General features: G+C 48.6%; 1 protein-coding gene across 3 annotated transcripts in view; it reads left to right on the top strand.

Moving 5' to 3' along the window:
- Positions 1 to 6,802: 6,802 nt before the first annotated feature.
- Positions 6,803 to 19,289, top strand: part of ERG (ETS transcription factor ERG) — a 316,294-nt gene continuing 303,807 nt past the window's right edge. For 2 of the 3 annotated variants that reach the window (XM_061424862.1, XM_061424853.1), the window contains exon 1: positions 7,964 to 8,104. The gene's annotated coding sequence lies outside the window, so the exon portion shown is untranslated. Of the gene's footprint in view, positions 6,899 to 7,963; positions 8,105 to 19,289 lie in introns of those variants that run through there. The other variant, XM_061424857.1, reaches the window with a different exon arrangement.

Genomic DNA, 19,289 nt, shown 5'->3' with positions numbered 1-19,289 from the left:
AAATGCCCTGTGAAGTCCTGATGACAAATAGGACTCTAGCCTCTGGCACCATGGGAGGACTCCCAAGAGGGGTGCTCCAGGCCTGTGCAGTGCACAAAAGTGCTGAGACTCTTTGAAAAGACCTGGAGACTAGAAAAGACTTCTAAGACTTTAGAAAAGACTTAGTAGACTTAGAAGAGACTCCTGTCCTGCTCCTTAAGCTCACTTGCATGTTGGAATCTTCCACGTTTAGTGTCTTCTGCAATAAATAAATCCTAGTCTGCTTCTCTCCATGCAAGTAAGCAGATATAGAGGTGAAGAGCTTGCCCTTCGTCAGGTGTGTTCATGATTTTCAAATTCTCACCTGGACCTGGTGACATCTAGAAATGCATTTGAAATCTACCCAGTGGGCAAGTCGGGCTCCTGAAGCTTCCTGAAGCCAGCTGTGGTATGAGGAGGCGAAGGCTCTTTGGCTAGATGGTACTCAGTATAGTGCCAGGGAATAGATCAGCAGTTAGGACACAGCTCTAGTGACCAGATGCTATAAAAACTCGAGCGAGAGGCCTGGACCCTGGGCACAGACAAAGCCGATGTCCATGGAAGCTGTGATGACTCAGTGTGGCCCATGATAACTTTAGCTATGGGCCAGGTGATGGGCAGGTTCGACGATCAATTCTTCTTAAGTATTTCTTACTGAGTTTCAATGTGTGAATGATGCAATTACAAGAAATCGGTGCTCTCCCAGGGTTGGGAAGGCCTGCCATAGGGGAAGAATGAGATTAGGCTCAGGTCTAGCCAAGACAAATTCAGAATGAGACTTTGAATAAAGAATGGTGATAAGCTGGTCACAGCGTGAAAACTCCCAAGATCTGGGTCTGAGTCTTGATTCACTTTGGAGCCCTTTGAACTTGGAGTGTCTCCAGACTTGTTACTACTACCCAAATAACTGAAAGGTACCTGTATAATAAACATGTCTGTAAGAGTTTAGTAAATGCTAGACCGCAATGAAGATGGGAAGGACATTCCAGGAAATGGGGACAAAATGAGGATGAAATCGCAATGTTCTTGGCTTTGGGGGCTGAGTGAAGATTGACACTCAACACAGAGAGAGGTCAGTCTGGCCAGACAACTGTTCTGGGGGACAAAGTTCATCTTTGAAGTGTGTTTTCTAGAATTATTTCAGTAGAGTGAGATTCTGGACTTCCTGCCTTATCCGTGGAATGACTGTCATTTCAACAGCTGTCATCGTCAACCCTGGAGGTCCACACCAACAACCTGGGGTGACTCAAACCTCGTCTCAGTCCACAGACCTGCCTGTCATCCAAGATTCTGATTCACTTGGTCTGAGCTGCAGTCCGAAGGATGGAGTTATTTTTGAAGCTGCCAGGTGAGTTTGACAGTGGAAGCAGGACTCTGATCACTGCTGTAGAGACTTCATTTTTCTGCCCACACCAGGACTCATGATTAAGGAAACCTCTGCCCAGAGGGTGGTGCTCTCACAGCATGGGTGCATGGGGGAGAAGAAGGAGGTGTGTGCGTAGGGCTTATTGAAGAGAGATGTGATTTCTAATAGGTGTCTGCAATCAATTAATTAATCAGTCACAATGCTTTCAAACTGTGGTGCTGGAGAAGACTCTTGGGAGTCCCTTGGACTGCAAGGAGATCCAACCAGTCAATCCCTAAAGGAAATCAAACCTGACTATTCTTTGGAAGGATGGATGCTGAATCTGAAGCTCCAGTACTTTGGCCACCTGCTGTAAAGAACTGACTCATCTGAAAAGACCCTGATGCTGGGAAAGACTGAAGGCAGGAGGAGAAGTGGACAACAGAGGATGAGATGATTGGATGGCATCATTGTCTCAATAGACGCGAGTTTGTTCAAATTTTGGGAGACAGTGAAGGACAGGGAAGTCTCGCGTGCTGCAGTCCTTGGGGTCACAAAGAGTCAGACACAACTGAGTGACTGAACAATAGCCACAGCAATGTTAAAAAGCAGGGAAATAAAAATGAATAACCCAGATTCTTCCCTCGGAGGTCCTGTGTTTAGCCTATTTGGGAATCATCCACTCCAATAGCCTCAGTTGATAGATAATAACATTTGATGCTTCAGTCAAGAGACCGTGACTTGCCCAAGGTCATAAGGCTGACAAGTGCTGGATTCCTGTTCTCACACAATTGTCTGTGCATTTTATCCGAAACAGACTGTATATCCATTTAAAGTATATCAGGTCACCCATAACCACAAAATAATCAGTTACTATCCTGGAATGCAAAGCAAAGTCATTAAGATAATGGTTTTATTTGCATCGAGGCACTGTTAGGCCAAGGTCTTTGTCGTTGTTACTGTTCAGGCACTAAGTCGTGTCCGATTCTTTGCTATCCCATGGACTGCAGCACGCCAGGCTTCCCCGTCCCCCTCTATCTCCCAGAGTTTGCCCAAGTTCATGACCATTGAATCAGTGATGCCATCCAACCATCTCATCCTCTGTTGCCCTCTTCTCCTATGGTCTTTATCAAGATACAGAAAAATCACCGAGATACTGTATGGCACGTGGAGCTCGGCTCAATGTTACGGGGCCGGCTGGACGGGAGGGGAGCTTGGGGGAGAATGGATACACATATTGGAGAAGGAAATTGCAGCCCACTCCAGTATTCTTGTCTGGGAAATCTCATGGACAGAGGAGCCTGGCGGGCTACAGTCCGTGGTGTCGCAGAGTCAGACAGGACTTAGCAGCTGAAGAACAAGAGTCCATGTATACGTATGGCTGAGTCCCTTTGCAGACCACCTGAACTAGCACAACATCACTAATCAGCTATACCCCAATCCAAAATAAAAAGTTTAAAAACAAGCGAACAAAAATAAAACGATTCCCTGGATCCTCAAAAAAAAAAAAAATAAATCACTGAGAAGAAATTATGTCAGTTTTCTAAACATACAACTATTTTCACACCCATGAGTCAATCACATTGATGAAAACGTATGACAAAAGCATGCATTGATGGAGGGAGTGTCATGGCAGGTATGTGAAGCTCACAAGCAGATCAGTTTAATCATCAGAAGAGCCGCGGCAGATCTCCTGATGCGCTCTGTGTAACTCCATTGAAGAAATGCAAATACAGCGTCCCGATCCATTTCGTATAACCTTTGTCACCAGTGTTCACTGACAGATGTACAATGTGTTTCCCATCAAGTCATCGTGTGCATTATGCAAGTTGATAGGAATTATGCATTATGCAATTTTACGGAGCAGTTTGTGGTCACCACGTGTGATTAAGAACTGCTGTGCGCACTGCAGACTCTAACTGCATCCGACAGCGATCGAAAAAGCGCTTCACAGGGTAAGAGTGTTGCAGGAGATTCGTCCGTCGGGAAGGGCCAAGGACGAGTGAAACTGACTGCTTAGCGGCTGATGATAAAAATCAGGATAAGGACCGGCGTGCTTCTGTGGTGGGCTGAAGACTCTCTCAAGAGAATCTCCACCTCTGTCCTTCCGTGTTCACTTATGATCAGCAAGGGGAGTCCGGGAACAGGATGAGGACCATGGTGGGGAGAGGGGCCAGGGGAAGCTATGTGTAGAACCCCAACTTGAGTTCTTACCCCTGTTCTCCTCCCTGTCCTAGCTCAGACTGGCTCCAGGGGAATGAGAGGAGCCTCATCCGATCCACCTCCAGGATGAACAGGAGGTCCCAGTTGATCGAGTGGAGGCTGTGGGAGAGGGGTTCAGGGCAGCCCGAGAAACACTGAAGGTGCTCAGGGCATGAACACCAGGCAGTGGCCAGGAGCTGAACCATGAGGGCTGTGTGTTCTCCCAAACGGAGGCTGTCCTTCAGAGGGGCTTTCTGCCGGGTCTGAGCTCACCCAAGGCATGGAAAGTGTCAGTGCGGGGGAACCTCCCTCCAGCACCTCCTTTAAAACCGAATCTGAGGCTTCCTCCCCTGTGAGTCCTTCCAGAGGAGGGGCACCCTCCCCTTTCCACATATAATGCGCAGAACTGCTAAGCCATAAAGTGAGCTCAAAGACGCTCCCTGCAAAGACTACAAAAACCAGACCTACAAAATGATAACCAGGAGTTTATAACTCATAACTCCACGCACGTGATCTTGAACAGGGAAGGCTTTTTGAACTGCAACCTTTACATCCCAATCCAATAGTTCTTCCGGCTTTGAAATGTCCACAATCTGAATTTTATAGGGATTACTTTTTATTATAGGTAGAGCAATTAAATCTCCATATTGAAGGATGTAAACCTTTTAAGGCCCTTCTCCAAGTATCAAAAGAAAAGGAGGCTTATATTTAACAGGTGTGACAACCCAATGCAGGACATTTCATTGACCAAGAGCTTGACGTTCTCCAGTAACAAATACTTAAATTAATCCGAAACATCTTTCAGATAAAAGGGATTTCAGAAAGAATTAAGTCGACCACAAAACTTTATACAGAAATCTCATGTATGAAATACTTAAAAATGCTAATTCTTGAGGAATGTGTCAAGGGGTGTTTTTATAAAATCTTTCCTTTTAAATTATATTTTATGAACTTTAAATGATCGTATTTCCTATCCATCCCATAGCATAGATAACGAACGTGTCTTCATTACTTGTATCCTGTTGACCTTTCAAATTAATTAACTGGTGGAAATTGCCCTTGACCTTGATTATGGCCCAGACTGAAGGGAGTGCTCTGGTAGAGGGTAAGATTAGATCATATGAGAGAAAAAATTTCCTAACTGCAACTGCAAGATACAATCAGTTGGAGGAGATGGTGTCCTAACTTTGCAAAACTCTGAGATTCTTGGTTCTAAGATTTTTCACTGTTAATAGACTCAGCTTTGAAAGTGGTCTCAGTATGAGGTTTTGTTTTTTACAAAACAATTCTCTCCCCCTTCTCCTCCCCTCTCCCCGCTCCTCTGGAAAATGTGTGAGGTGGGCATGTTTATGACGCCTTTCTCTGTGGGGTGTATTTTGAGGAAGGGGAGAAAAGTATCAAAAGGGAGCCACAGATAACATTGGTTCAAATATTGTGTTTTTTCTGAACTCACGTTTTTTTCTGTTCTCAACAGTGGCAACCTGGATTGTTGAAGTCATGCTTGGCTATTAAAGTACAGTTCTTTATTCATAAAGCAGGCTCCCCTGTTAGCAGTATTACTAACATACTAACATAGTATATTACTTCCAGTATTGTTCTATCCTATCAGAGTACTCGGTCCTACTGATGATGTTGAAGGAACTTGCTAGGGTCATGTTGTATTATGAAGCAGAGTCATTGCCAGGGGCTCCTGATCTCAGTGGTCAGGGGGAGAAATGATTCACTTTAAAGCACTCCCCTAAATCATAAAGGTGGCTTCTCGGGTGACTCAGTGGTGAAGATCACCAGCAATGCAGATGTGGGTTTGACCCCTGGGTCGGGAAGACCCCTTGGAGAAGGAAATGGCAATCCATCCCAGTATTCTTGGCTGGGAAACCCCATGGCAGAGGAGAGTCCATGGGGTCTTGAAGAACTGGACGTGACTTAGCCACCAAACAACAGAATCTTAAGGGCTCCCTGTGGCGTGTTGGATGTGAATGGCCAAGAGCAAGATTTCTAAATACAGCCAGGTTGCTTGGATGTGGGGCTTCTTTGGACATTAGCTCTAAAGAAAAGAAACCAAAATATGCAATTAAGGGGGAAGGCAGGTTGGATATTTTTTAAGATCTCGTGAACGGCAGTGACACTTCTGTGTTCCTACTGTTCTGTGTTACTACTACCGATGGAGCAGTTCAAAGGAGTCAGTCAATTTTGCAAATGACGATTCTAGCACAGACTGTAAAAACTGATATGGTCCTATTACTGAGATCCACGTTTCAGTATGCATTCTGCTTTTTGTACCAGGACCTCGGAGAGAAAAGGACTGCATGCTTCTCAGAAACTTAGTCTGTTTTCGATATTTCCTTTTTATTGGTATCTTCTGCCCACCTATGGAGAGGTGGGCTTGTGTCCCATATGCAGTGGTGTGCCTGTTTGTCCAAGAAATTTCCTAGGAATGCATTTGTAGCTTGTGAGGCTTGTCTGTTTAAAAGAGAAACACTTCCTCGGAGAGGGTGGAGTGGTAGATTTTCGTATCAATGATCTCATTTTGGCATCTGTAGGGTTAAAGAACCTCTCAGAATCTATAGGTCCTAGAGAAGGCGGTTTCTAAACTCCGCTGCTGCTTAGACTCATCCTATTTCCCCCCTCAGCAAACAGGAACTAGAGCACTAAAGGGCTTTTTTTTTTTTTTTTTTAAATTGGAACGTGTGTAGGGAGGGGGCATACTCTTGATGCCCACTTACAACCCTGAGCCTGACCCAGACTTGGGGGTCTCCGTGTGTTTTTTCTTCCCTCTCTCTCTCTCTCTTTTTTTTCTATTATTTTGGCAGACTTTTTGGAATGTCTGGGAGCTAAGGGCTTTGCTTCATGGAGCAGAATTCTGAAGCAAGAGAAAGAGAAAGTTATAGACTAAACCACAGAAATGTAAACACGTCTACAGCTAAAATAACTCCACTTTCATTGAAAACACTCCTCCTTCACAATCAGACTTCTGTGTGCTATGGTCAATAAAACGGCATGTTAATAGCGACCAATTAATAGATTATGTTGCCCGGCCTTAAAAGTTGAGGGAGTTTTAATTATTATTTTTCAAATTAAAGGAGTGCTTATTTCGCTCCCTTCCCTTGGGGTTGCGGCGGGGGTGGGGGGGGGGGGCGCGACTTAGCTTTCTTTCTGGCTGTTTGCTGAAATTCTTGGCTGTTAAAAAGTTTGGAGAGGGAGAGACACGAGTAGTTTTCACTTGGTTGGAAGGGGAGAGCCTGCAAGGGAAGGGTCTGGGATGAATTCCTAGCTATCACGCTGGACAGTCGTGACGGTGCCCGCGGGACATGGTCGAAGAGAGGCAGCACCCAGGTAAGCGCGGTTTTGAAGTCAGAATTCCCTTATAAGCTGTAACATCTGGAGGGCTTCAGAGCCGCCGGACCGGAGGAGCCAAACCTCGCGCGCGGCTCCCCCTTTCGGAGGCGGCGTCTTGGGGACACCCTGCTGCCGAGGGCTGCTGTCCCTGCGTCTGTCGGGCCCGCCCGGCGGTCTCCCGGACGGCTCGGCATCCTAGCGGCTGCGCCCGCGCCTCCGGAGCCCCTCCACCCTGGCCCCAGGCTCTCAGGACGCGCACCAGGTAGTGACTCCAGGTGTGACCGAAGCCGGTGGCACCCGGCATCGCCGTCTCTTAATTTGAGGGCGACGTTTATGTCAATTCTCAGCAGCATCCGTGGCAGCCCCAGAGGTCATTTTCACCTTCTTCCGACACAACCGGTTTGAACTTTTATTATTTGTAATATGTGTGTAACGGTTGAGGCGGGGGAAAAAGTCACTTCTAAGTTCCGAGGAGGAAGCACTTCCGCGGCATCTCCCACCGCTCGGCCCTCGCCTGCCCCAGCCTGTGCTCGGCTTCTCGCTCCTCTCCGCTCCTGGACGCGCGTCCTGGTTCTCCTCCCGCCGCCGCCCGGGCCGGGACTCTGGCTCTCCGGTCCCAGGCTCCGCTCCTCCCCTTTCTCCCCCTCCTCCTCGCCGTCCTCCTCCTCTTCCTCCTCGGAGCCGCCCGCCGCGTCCCCAAAGCCCGGCAGTGTCCGGACCTGCCCACGCCGCCGCGCTCCTTGGCCCCAGGGCGCGCCCCCCGGACACGCGCGCTGGGCTACCCACGCGCGCCCCCCGGACACGCGCGCGCGCCGCGTCCACGCGCCCCCCGGACGCGCACGCACAGAATCCACGAGCCCCTGGACACGCGCGCGCGCGCGGATACCCAGGCGCACCTGGACACGCGCGCTCGCGCCCCGCGCGCCCCCCCCCGCCCCCGCCCCGCCCCGCCCCCGGCGCGCACTCCCGGATCTGGAGCCGCGCGTCGGGGCGGCAGCCCTGCTCGGCGATTGGCGGGAGCCGGGGCCTCCGGGAGGCCGGCGCCCACACCATGGGCTGAGCCCGGCGGCGCCCAGGGACTCAGTGCCGCCCGGCTCGGCGGCGGCCCCAGTCAGGCACGCGCGCCGGCACACGCGGGCGCGGACACGCGCGGACACCCACGTGCGCAGCGCGCCCTCCCCCGACGGCGGCGCTCGCTTCTCGGTAAGTCCCGCGCCCCGCGCGTCTTGCCCGGCTCCCGCGGCGGGGACGGTGGCGGCCGGGTGACCCAGCTCTTCCGACGGCGCCGGGACGGATGGGGTGTGTGACGCCGGGAGGGCCGGTCCGTCGTTGCCCGGGTCCTGGGGAGGCGCGCGCGCCCCGGCTACCCGCGAGGGCTGGGGAAGCCGAGCGCGGGAGCTTCGTCTGGGCTCTCAGCGAGCGATGATTTGTTGTTGTCTGGAGTGGAAATAAGGCTTGAATGAAAGCCCACGCTCGGCTGAGAGTCGATACCAGGTGTGGGCTTGGCTGTCGCTGCCCGTTCAGTCCTTCCGTGGGTGGAATCGCCCTTCGACGGCACCCTCACCGCGCTCTCCCGGACCTCAGCTTCCTCTCTTTTCTCTGCATCTCTGTCTTTTCCCCTTCTGACACCTCGGCCTGCAGCTGTTACGTTTATGTGCTCCCCCGTTTACCGCTTACTGGGGACACTTGGCATATTTAAAAATTATACGTGTATCTCTCAGCAAGCCTTGTTGGTTTCTGTCTGAAATACGACGTCCTTGGACCACAGCTATATGTTGTCTAGGTATTTTACAAAAGGTACCACCTAGAATTATTTTTAACATTTTAAAGGATTTAGATGCTATTGTTAACAGCAGACTACACTGCCTCATAAATGGATAAACAGTTTTAATGCAGGGGTGAATGTAATGCACTTCTTCGTTAGGATGATGATAGTTTCGTTATCCTTTCCAAAGAAACGTATTCCTAAGTGCCACAGCTTTCCCACCATGCGTGTTTCTGGAGCTTCTGTAGTTCAGAAAACTTTCAGTGTGACTTAAGAAACAATTTTAGTCTTCCCCTAGTGACATACACGGGGCATAGAGGTTATTTATTTTTTTCAGCATTTTCAGTTCTCTGCAAATAGCTTAGAGCCCTTGACCGGCCTCAGCTACCCTCACCTTATCACCGGGAGGACTGTCACAGTCCTGGGGTTAACCCTTGCTGTGCTGGCGGCACCTCGCACTGGCTCTCTCAGTGGGAAGAGTGGGCAATAGAAGTTGTATGAAAACCCTAGCCAGATGAATTAATTCATCGTATGTCAAATTATGAATGAGCTAACCATGCCATTGAAATGGCAGTTCTAGGGGAAACAGGATAAGCTGTGCAAACCTGTGGCTACTACTGCAAAGTTTTCTAATTCTGAAGAAAGGCTTTGTTGAGTGCTAGACACATCACAGATCCTCTCGTGGTCTGGTAACCCAGGCTTCCATTTGAATCAATAACTTGCATAGTACACTAAACTAGCAAACGGGTTTTATGTCTCTTTGAATTATTTGTTTAAGGATATATAATTCCAGCTACACTTAAAATGTTGGTTTCCCTTCTATCACTGTATAGTTATTTTCCTGTTAAAAATGAGGGGTGGCATTGTGATATGTTGTTTTCCATGTATCTATTCTCTTATGATGAGTTCTTGGTTATTTAGTCTAAAGTGCCTTCTTTAGGTAAATTTTTGAAAATTCTTGGTTGCCATTTGATTATGTAATGGGGCTGCATGTACACTTCTTTATAAGCTTTGCCCCCGGCCACTTCTTAGGTTTTGTTTTGGTATTAAGAATCTTATTGCGTTTCTAATCTCATAAGATCAGCTCATTTATTTGTGGTAGAGGCTGAGACCCCAGTGGGGTGCCAGATATATAAATAAGAAGTAAAGCCTGTTTGAAAGATGTCAACTTTGATTTTGAACTTAAGTACTATTCTAAAATTTTATGCATTGTGCATATATGGAATATATCATATTTTATAAGTAGGTAATGGGAGACTTTCAACTTTTTTTCTAACATTAATATCAGGTCTAGTTTTTCCTTGTTACCTGTCCTTAAACACAACAAAAATAAATAAAAGGAGGATTTGTTTCTTCACAAGACAGAGGAACTAATGTTCCAAAGATCTTTTCCTATTCCCCAGTGAAAAACTGGAGCAGGTCAGTGTCAATCATATGATACGGAGGGTGGGGAGACAGTGTCATGTTGAATAAATGTTGGTGCCGCCTGCTCTTTCATAGAGCTCGGTTCAGGAGGTGTCGACAGAGAGATACCCCCCCTTCTAAGGAGGCTGCTGGGGCCTAGGACCTGAGATGTGGTCCCCGTAACTGAGATCAGAAGGAAGTCATTATGAGCAGAGTCCTGGCCTTGTGGCGCTGAGAGGCAGGTTTGTGTTTCAAGTGGGCGCTGGTCTCTCTAAACGCAGGTCTCTTTCCACCTCCTGGCTTGGTCACCCTTTGCATCTCAGGGCCAAGATTTTCCAGGCGAGGAGGAGAATTCCATTTTCTTTCCCCAAAGGGTAAGGACACGTGGGCATTCCCAGGATATATCATCCTTTAAAATACAACTTTTCTTTTATCATATGCCTGTACCTTGAATTTGAAACTCTTCAAACCTTTGGAGTTGCAAAGGTTCAAGTGTTTTGGGATATAAGAGGGATTCAAGTGTTTTGGACATGGTTGCAGCAGATTTTGATACCTGGTGGAAGCAGTGGGTGTTCGAGTTTGGTAACCGTGTCTGTTAAAGTCCCTGGGGGGACTTTGAAAGTCCCTGAAGTAGCTGGTGACCCTTAGCCACGAGGTCTCCTAGATTTCCCTGTATTGTTGACGTCATGAGGGCATCCTCCTTGGTCCTGTTTGTGCCCTCACTCGGCTCAGGAGCAGTTCATTGGCTGGACATTGTGCATGGTCAGTATACATCTTCTCACATTCATAGATTCAAGGCCGTCGTTCTGTGGATAAAAACAACAGAAGTCTCCAGTGGTTGGGCTATCATCCACCCCAATTTTTCAAAATGACCAGGGGGAAATGTTGCCCTCTTAACTTTTTACCTTTTTTACTTTCAAACATTTGAGTATTTAAAAGAGAGAGGATTTGGTGCTTTGCTTTGGCAGCACTGCAGATCCAGTGAAGGTAGTGAAGTGATCTAAAGGCAAGTGGTCTAAAATTACTTTGCTAAATTTAAGTGTAAGTGAGATGTCGACAGCACCAAGTAATTAAAGGGTGCACCTAAAAATGGAATGCTGGGTCTGAGTTTTAGATTTAAAGTAACTTTTAAGTTCTTCTATTTTGACAGTGGCATGTCATCATCTGGAAGACCCTGATTGCGTATGAGAAACCGTAATTTAACAATGAAAGTAGGGGGTTCAGTTACCTTGACTCGGTGCATGGTCAGAAGCCTGAGCAAAGGAAGTTGAGTTCTGTGCCTTTTTTTTTTTTTTCTGTTTCAGAATGACCGTGAGTGAAGCTGGAAATATCCTTAAAGTGTGTAAAATAGACCTTTTGAGTTAATTTATCACCTCTGAAAATCATAACCCTGGAGAAGTTGATGGGAGATCTGATCTAGCATAAACCATTAGCATGTCTAAGGGCTTTGAAAAACCAAGTGTTGTAGCTGCTTCCTGTTTGAGCATACCATCTAATTTTGAACTGTTTTAGTGGGAATGAGATGTTCACACGTCAGTGTCTCACATGGGATTCCTTATAGTGCTACTGTTATTTCAATAACTGTTCCCCCAGGAAAACCTACTCTCGGACAGAAAAGCAGCCCTCGGATAGGAAGGAAAACATAAATCATAAAAAAGAAAAAAAGAAAACATAAAGAATGGTTAAAAGAAAAAAAAAAAGGAAAAGAAAAACAGTCACATTTACGGTGATTTTTCAAAACCAAGAAACCCTTACTTTCGCTTGATGAAGGGCTTGGCAGAGGTTCCCAAACCTTCATTTAAAAGCGAAGAAGGGTGTTTGCCCCACAGACTGAGTGCAGGGATGAACCCGCCTTGTCATATTTCCACCGAACGGTTCTCCGTTCCCGGTGGGGAGATTCGTTCTCTCCGTGACGGAGTGGAAATGTAGGTTATGGATTTTTTGGGAGCTTTACAAAAGTAGTCAAGCTGGGAAGTAAAAGACGTGTGTGCACATTTTTCTTGTGCTCCGGGCTGGGAGGTTTGTGTTGCCACCTTTGGGGCAGGAGCACTTTTGTGAACAGTCGTCAGCAGCCTTGTGGAGGTGGATTCGGGTTGTGGGCTGTGCCTTTCTGTGTGAACTGAGCTGCATGTCAGGCTATGTGTCTTCTGAACCGCGGGGCAAACCCAGGATCTTACAGTGTCTGTTAACGACCTGTTGCCTTCATGGAATCGATGGATTGGATCAGGCAATGGAAAAGCGCTGTTCCCTTCCCTCTGCGCTGCCCCAGCTTGGCGTTCTGCGCCTGCTGAAGCCAGTAGGATTCTCCGGCTTTTGAGAAGAGATTGAAAGAAGCTGTAATGAGGAGCCTGGAGGGAGGGAGGGGATACCTTGGGAGCCTGGGAGTCTTACATGGAACCTACCAAGAACTAAGCTAGATGTAAATAATATTTGAAGTCTGTGCTAGTAATGTGAAATGTTTGGAAACACAAACCATGCACACTTACCATCTCAACATAAAACCTGAAATTAAATATTAGAAAGTTGAGATTTCTTTTATTGGGAAACAAGGTAAAAAAGCATTTTGAAAGGATATCAGTGGGTGACTTAGGAACATTTTAAGAAGACCTTGTTTGAAGAAGAATGGAGTCTCATTAAAATCACATGCAACCTCACAAAGCTGATGCGAGCCCTCTGCAGGATTTACAAATTTGAGTCTATGATTGCCTCAAATTCAAACATGTCTTGTGCAAGGCTGGCTCTTTTTGGAGTGCAAGTTACTGCAGCAAGAAGACAGAATAAGCAAAAATGGAGGAAAAAAAAATTTGCTTCTTCAGTATCCAAAAATACTTCCTAGTCTGTTTGATCCTGGCAGGAAATTTTATTTCACTCCAGGGTTTTAAAACAGAAATAATGACAATGAGGATCAGACCCAGGGAATATGGTGAGTCTTTTCTGGAGAAAGGGGTGTTAGGTCTGCATATTACCTGTGTTTAGGTTCTGAAACTCCACCCCAAACCCTGCCATTCAAACAGAAAAGCGATTGTTGCTTGCTGCTTTCTGGGTCAAACAGAGAGGGTTTTAACAGCTGGAATGGGATCAGGTCTGAAAGCAGTTTATAATCCTATTTCATGATAGACTTCGAGGGATTTTTGCAGCTTTGTAAGACTTGTAAATATAGATGATTAAACAGAACACTCTTAAGAGCAGTTTCTCCTGTGTAATGTACACCCAAATTGAAAACTGGAGGTAAGTCCAGAAAATCACCCTATGAGCATGTAGAAGCCACAGTCAACTACCAGGAGGCAGAAAGGGGTTATGTCTGTGTAAAGGCTAAGATTGCATTTGCAGTTACGTTTTGCAATTACGTTTTTCTCTGCAAACGTGAAGTACTATACCATGTTGAATTTTGTTTATTACATTTAAACAACCTGGAAACACATTTCCCTATCAGAATTTATTGATTACCTATTAAATGAGAGCACAGTCCTAAGAGATGGGAACGTGGATCACAGAGAGACTAAGACACTGGACATACCTACAGATTAGAAAAACAACTGCAAATGTAATGGAAAAGCCACAACATTCCAGAGCTCGCCTGTCCGCCGACTCTGGCTGCTGGTGTCCTGCCTGGGTTATTCTTTGCTCAACTAGTTGTACGGACAACATGCAAACAAAATTGTAGCCCCTTTCACTCCAAATAGCTAATGGCATTCACCCTGAACGCAGCATCCCTGGGATAAATGTCCACGGGATAAATGTTTGAGGTCAGATTTGACCTAGGCTTGGAAGGTTCAGGATTCTGGCAGAGGAGGGGCATTCTGAGTCACGGCAAGGCAGGTGCCAGGAAGAGAGGAGGCGGGCAGGCTGACCTTTCAGTGCACAGCCCTGTGGGGAAGCCTCAGGTCAGGCCTTCAGGAGCTGAAATCTACGAAGGTGCATGCGCTATGGAATCTAGAAGGGCGATGAAGGCTCAGGCCACATGTCTAGAGGATGCACCGCCATAGAGACTAGAAAGGGGTGAGTGCATAGGCCGTGGGATCTAGAAAGGGGTGAGCGCACAGGCCATGGGTGGGTTCTAGAAAGGGGTGAACGCATAGGCCGTGGGATCTAGAAAGGGGTGAGCGCACAGGCCATGGGTGGGGTCTAGAAAGGGGTGAACACACAGGCCGTGGGTTCTAGAAAGGGATGAACACACAGGCCGTGGGGTCTAGAAAGAGGTGGATGCACAGCCATAGAATCTAGAAAGGGGTGAATGCACAGGCCGTGGGGTCTAGAAAGGGGTGAACGCACAGGCTGTGGGTTCTAGAAAGGGGTGAATGCATAGGCCGTGGGATCTAGAAAGGGGTGAGCACACAGGCCATGGGTGGGGTCTAGAAAGGGATGAACACACAGGCCGTGGGGTCTAGAAAGAGGTGGATGCACAGCCATAGAATCTAGAAAGGGGTGAACGCACAGGCCGTGGGTTCTAGAAAGGGGTGAGTGCACAGGCCGTGGGGTCTAGAAAGGGGTGGATGCACAGCCATAGAATCTAGAAAGGGGTGAACGCACAGGCCGTGGGATCTAGAAAGGGGTGGATGCACAGCCATAGAATCTAGAAAGGGGTGAATGCACAGGCCGTGGGGTCTAGAAAGGGGTGAACGCACAGGCTGTGGGTTCTAGAAAGGGGTGAACGCACAGGCCGTGGGGTCTAGAAAGGGGTGGATGCACAGCCATAGAATCTAGAAAGGGGTGAATGCACAGGCCGTGGGGTCTAGAAAGGGGTGAACGCACAGGCTGTGGGTTCTAGAAAGGGGTGAACGCACAGGCCGTGGGTTCTAGAAAGGGGTGAGTGCACAGGCCGTGGGGTCTAGAAAGGGGTGAACGCACAGGCCGTGGGTTCTAGAAAGGGGTGAGCACACAGGCCGTGGGTGGGTTCTAGAAAGGGGTGAACGCACAGGCCGTGGGTGGGGTCTAGAAAGGGATGAATGCACAGGCCATGGGGTCTAGAAAGAGGTGAGCGTACAGGCCGATGCCATTGTTGGGTTCAGCAGAGCCGCCTGCTTGAATGAGACCAGTGTGACAGTGAGCCAGGGCACTGGGCTCTGCAGTGTGGGGGGCAGTGGTCCCTAGGGGGTGCTCAGGTGCTCTGTGGGCCCCATCAGAGGCCACCCTCGCACCTGCTGTGGGTCAGTGCTGGGGAAGTTTGTATCTCGTCCACAGGTCCTTCTCTCTCACAGCCTTTGGGGAGAGCTTCGTTTTTCGTCTCAGCTTCAGGAGCAGCTGTGTGAGTTGGGTGCCGGCCAGCGTGGAGGCCTGCGTGTGCCCAGCTCTGGCCTGGGTGCAGGACCCCGTGGCCTGCGTGGTGGACAGCTGAGTTCTGAGCAACTCCTCCTGTTCTTTCCCTTGGTTCCCTTTAGTCTCAGCTCTGCTGTTTACTTAGCATCTACTTCAGAATTTAAAGCAAAACAAAACAAATCCTTGTCATATCATGTGTATCCTTGTGGATCGCTTTCAGTCCTTCTACAGGACAGGGTAGGGTATAAATAAAATAATAAACTAATCCCCATCATTAGAGTCAGACAAAAAGTAATCTCGACCATGCCAGAGGAAGATCAGAAAACACTTCCCAAAGGTCGGGCTGCACCAGGGCAGATCATAGCTCTGGTGGGCCGGATGGGGGTGAGGGCCCCCCGCTCCCATCATGGGCGGCTGCCTGGGGCCACCCCCAGGCTTGGGGTGTGGGACGTGCCATCTGGGAACTGGGTGACACCTTGGTGGGTGCTGGAAAGGCCCGACCTCTGGCATTGGAAGGACTGATATAAACGCCTCTGGCAGGAACCCAAGTGTGAATTAAAAGGTAGCGAGTGGGGCTTCCCAGGTGGCCCAGTGGTTGAGCATCTGCCTGGCAGTGCAGGGGACACCAGGTTGATCCCGGGTCTGGGGAGGATCCCACCTGCTGCTGAGGAACTCAGCCCAAGAGCCTCAGCTGCTGAGCCCGAGCCCACGCGCTGTGACACCATGCGCCGTGACAACCACGCGCCGTGACAGTCACATGCTGTGACACCACGCGCCGTGACAACCATGCGCCGTGACAACCACGCGCCGTGACAACCACGCGCCCCCCAGAGCCTGTGCTCTGCAGCCAGAGATGCCGCCGCAGTGAGCAGCCCACGCGCTGCTGTGCAGAGTAGCTCCTGCTCACTGCATCGAGAGAACCTGTGTGCAGCAACCAGTGCAACCAAAAATAAATAAATCTTAAAAACAACAAAAAGAAGTAGGGAATAAAGGAATCCTGCCAAAGGGGAGGGAGATGTGATGTTTGTTTGGAGCATGCTCGCTGACCTGGACTGCCCACCAGATGGTGCAGACGTGGGAGCCCTGTTGCTCTGGGGTGTCCTCACCACGGCTCTGTGAGGTTGGGGGCTTTATTGACCCCATCTTCCAGAGTAGCAAGAGTGAGGCTCCCGAGTGATCGGCGTGGCCAGAGTTACCCAGATGGTCAGAGCCAAGGCAGAGGCAGAACACAGCTGGGGGATCGGCTTTGGATCTCCGGTGCCGCCAGGAGTTCTCTGGGTCAGAGCAGAGGGTCCGCTTCCAGAAGTGACGACGGGAAGCGGGCAGGTGACGTGGGGACTGGGAGGATGGGAGGTCAGAGGGTGCCGGGTGGGGGGAGTAGAACGCGAATCTCATGTGTAGCTTGTAGCTTTCAGCTTTCTAGTGGCCATGTTACAAAAGGAAAAAGAGACAGATGAAATTCATTCTAATAATCTCTTTTATGTAATGCGGTGTGTCCAAAATATTATCACTTCAAGTGTCATTTATATAAAAATGTGGATGAACTCTTTTACTTTTTTACCTATATTAAATTTCAAAATCCGATGTGTCGTTTACACAGGTGTTTAGTTACATAGGTGGTTTAGTTGCTCAGTCGTATCCGACTATTTTTTGACCCCCCCCATGGACTGTAGCCCACCAAGCTCCTCTGTCCATGGGGATTTCCTGGGCAAGAATGTTGGGTTACCATGTCCTTCTCCAGGGGATCTTCCCGACCCAAGGATCAAACCTGCGTCTCCCGCATCTCCTGCTTTGCGGGCTGTCTCTTTCCCCACTGAGCCACCAGGGAAGCCCAGTTTACATACAGCACATCTCAGTTTTGGACTGGCCGTGTGTCACATACCTAATAGCCACACGAGTGGCTCCTGAATTGGACTGTGCAGGTCGGGAATATTCAGCAGCGGAATTCAGATTTAATATAATTAGTGGCCGTGAAGTCTATTGTATAACTTGATCACAGGAATAGAATTTTTGTGACTTGATGTCCCTCTTGGCAGTATTATCCAGTACCTCATGCTGGAGCCAGAAATGATAGCAGTTAAAAAGGGAACGTTAGCATGGTATGTACAGCATCAGATCTGCAGTTTTCAAGTTGGAGGGATCACGAATATATGATTTCTTGTCAACTCGCTTCATGCTTTTCAAAGCCAAAACCAAATATCTGCTTTCACACTGAAACTTTGTATGCCCGGTGATGCATAGTTTTTGTTAGAATCGTCTTCTGACAACCTCAGGTGTAAACATCTTGAGTATTCCCTGTTTAATGCTGATGTCGACAGATGACATATGTCATTTTTTTGCACGCGGACAGTGTGTTGAGAATAATGCTATTGGTCATTTTGAGGAACAGCATTCATGAGGTGCTGGAGCCCCAGAGAAAGAAAGGATAACCGTCGGATGGATTGCTATGGAATTAGCTCCCAAGACCACATGTTCGTTCACGGGTTCCATGAAGGCAGAGCACATCCAGCGGAGACCTTTCTGTGGTGCTGAGCACTGAGTTTCACGGCACGTCTTACAAAGTCAGTCGCCTCGCTCGCATGCCGCTTCTGATTACCGATATACCTTGTGTAATGTAGTCGTGGAGCAACTCAGCCCTTTTACCGTGTGAATGGTTTTGTTGTTGTTCTGTTGCTTAGGCGTGTCCAACTCTGAGACCCCATGGACTGCAGCACGCCAGCCTCTCCTGCCCTTCACTGTCTCCCAGAGTTTCCCCTGAATGAGAGGTTTGTGTAGGATTCAGGACCTGCTCTGGGTAGTTCTGTGCTCATCCCCACCCGAGCTGGAGGGAACGTCCTTCCCTTGTTCTGGTTTGTTTTCCTCATGGGCGGTGCTTACCGCAAACTTAGCAAGACTGCGTTAAATAAAATGCGTGCCTTTTCTCAACTCTAATTTGCTGCACAGAATCTTAACGCCTAATTCAGGGCAACTGAACACAGAGAGAAAGGATATTGCGATTTATTAAAAGGAAAAAAAAAAAAAAAAAGAGCCAGAAAACACACAACTCCCAAACAGGGCTTTGTGTGCTGGTCTGCATGTGACGAATCTCTTATTGTCCGATGCTTCATTTTGGATCGGCCGAGGAGGATAAGTCAGAACATGAGGATGTTTGTGGTCTGTGAGGCGTGTGGTGGGGCTCGGTGCTTTCAAAGGCAGGCAACACGTTTAAACCTTGTAGCTCAGTCCTGATTCATTTGACCCGGAGCATCAGCTGCCAGGGGAGAGGCCGTCGGGGTACCTGCAGTTCTGTTCTGAGACCTACTGCACGTCCACTGGATGCCCTGCGGGTAGCTCCACACTCTTTTCCCCCACGGGAGTGCAAATTCAATTTTAAAGTCTCAATTGTATTTGAGAAGTCTGAAGCACATTAAGCCTTCTTAAATAATTCACTCGGGGTTACGTTCAGTGAACATGTGTAAATATGAGAACGTGCGAGGCAAGTGGTCTAAACACAGAGGGAATGTGAGACCACAGTGATGGGAGCCACGTGTGTGTAAGTCCTCGGAGGAAAAACCGTGTCATCGCTGGCACCCCGAGCCTCCGATGGGCAGCGTGGCTCGGAAGGGGAGATTGAAGTCCGGTTACTTCTACCCGGGATCCTCACAGTTTACTGCTTCTTGAGTAAGACCCTGGAGACAAACTCCTGAATGACTGATTGCTCATGGTGGCAGCTCTGGGCTGGGGCACAGAGCAGGTGATGGGGTCCCCTACCCCAGCCCCATATGGATCCCCCACCGGCTTCTCCAGCTGGGTGTTTGCGGGTGTGCGATGGCTGAAGTGTGCTCTTGCAAACTGCTCTGTTTAGTCAAACTTGGATTGAGCGTGTCAGCTGTGGAGGTTCTTTTTCCCCTTTCCAGGCTAAACAGCTATCATGGGCTTTAGGGATGTGTGGGCGGGTTCAATGACAGGACCCGTCTCACCCAG

This window comes from Bos javanicus, chromosome 1, assembly GCF_032452875.1.
Source record: "Bos javanicus breed banteng chromosome 1, ARS-OSU_banteng_1.0, whole genome shotgun sequence".
Lineage (NCBI taxonomy): Eukaryota > Metazoa > Chordata > Mammalia > Artiodactyla > Bovidae > Bos > Bos javanicus.
Note: the sequence above shows the minus strand (reverse complement) of the source record. Positions and strands in the feature narration are given on the sequence as shown.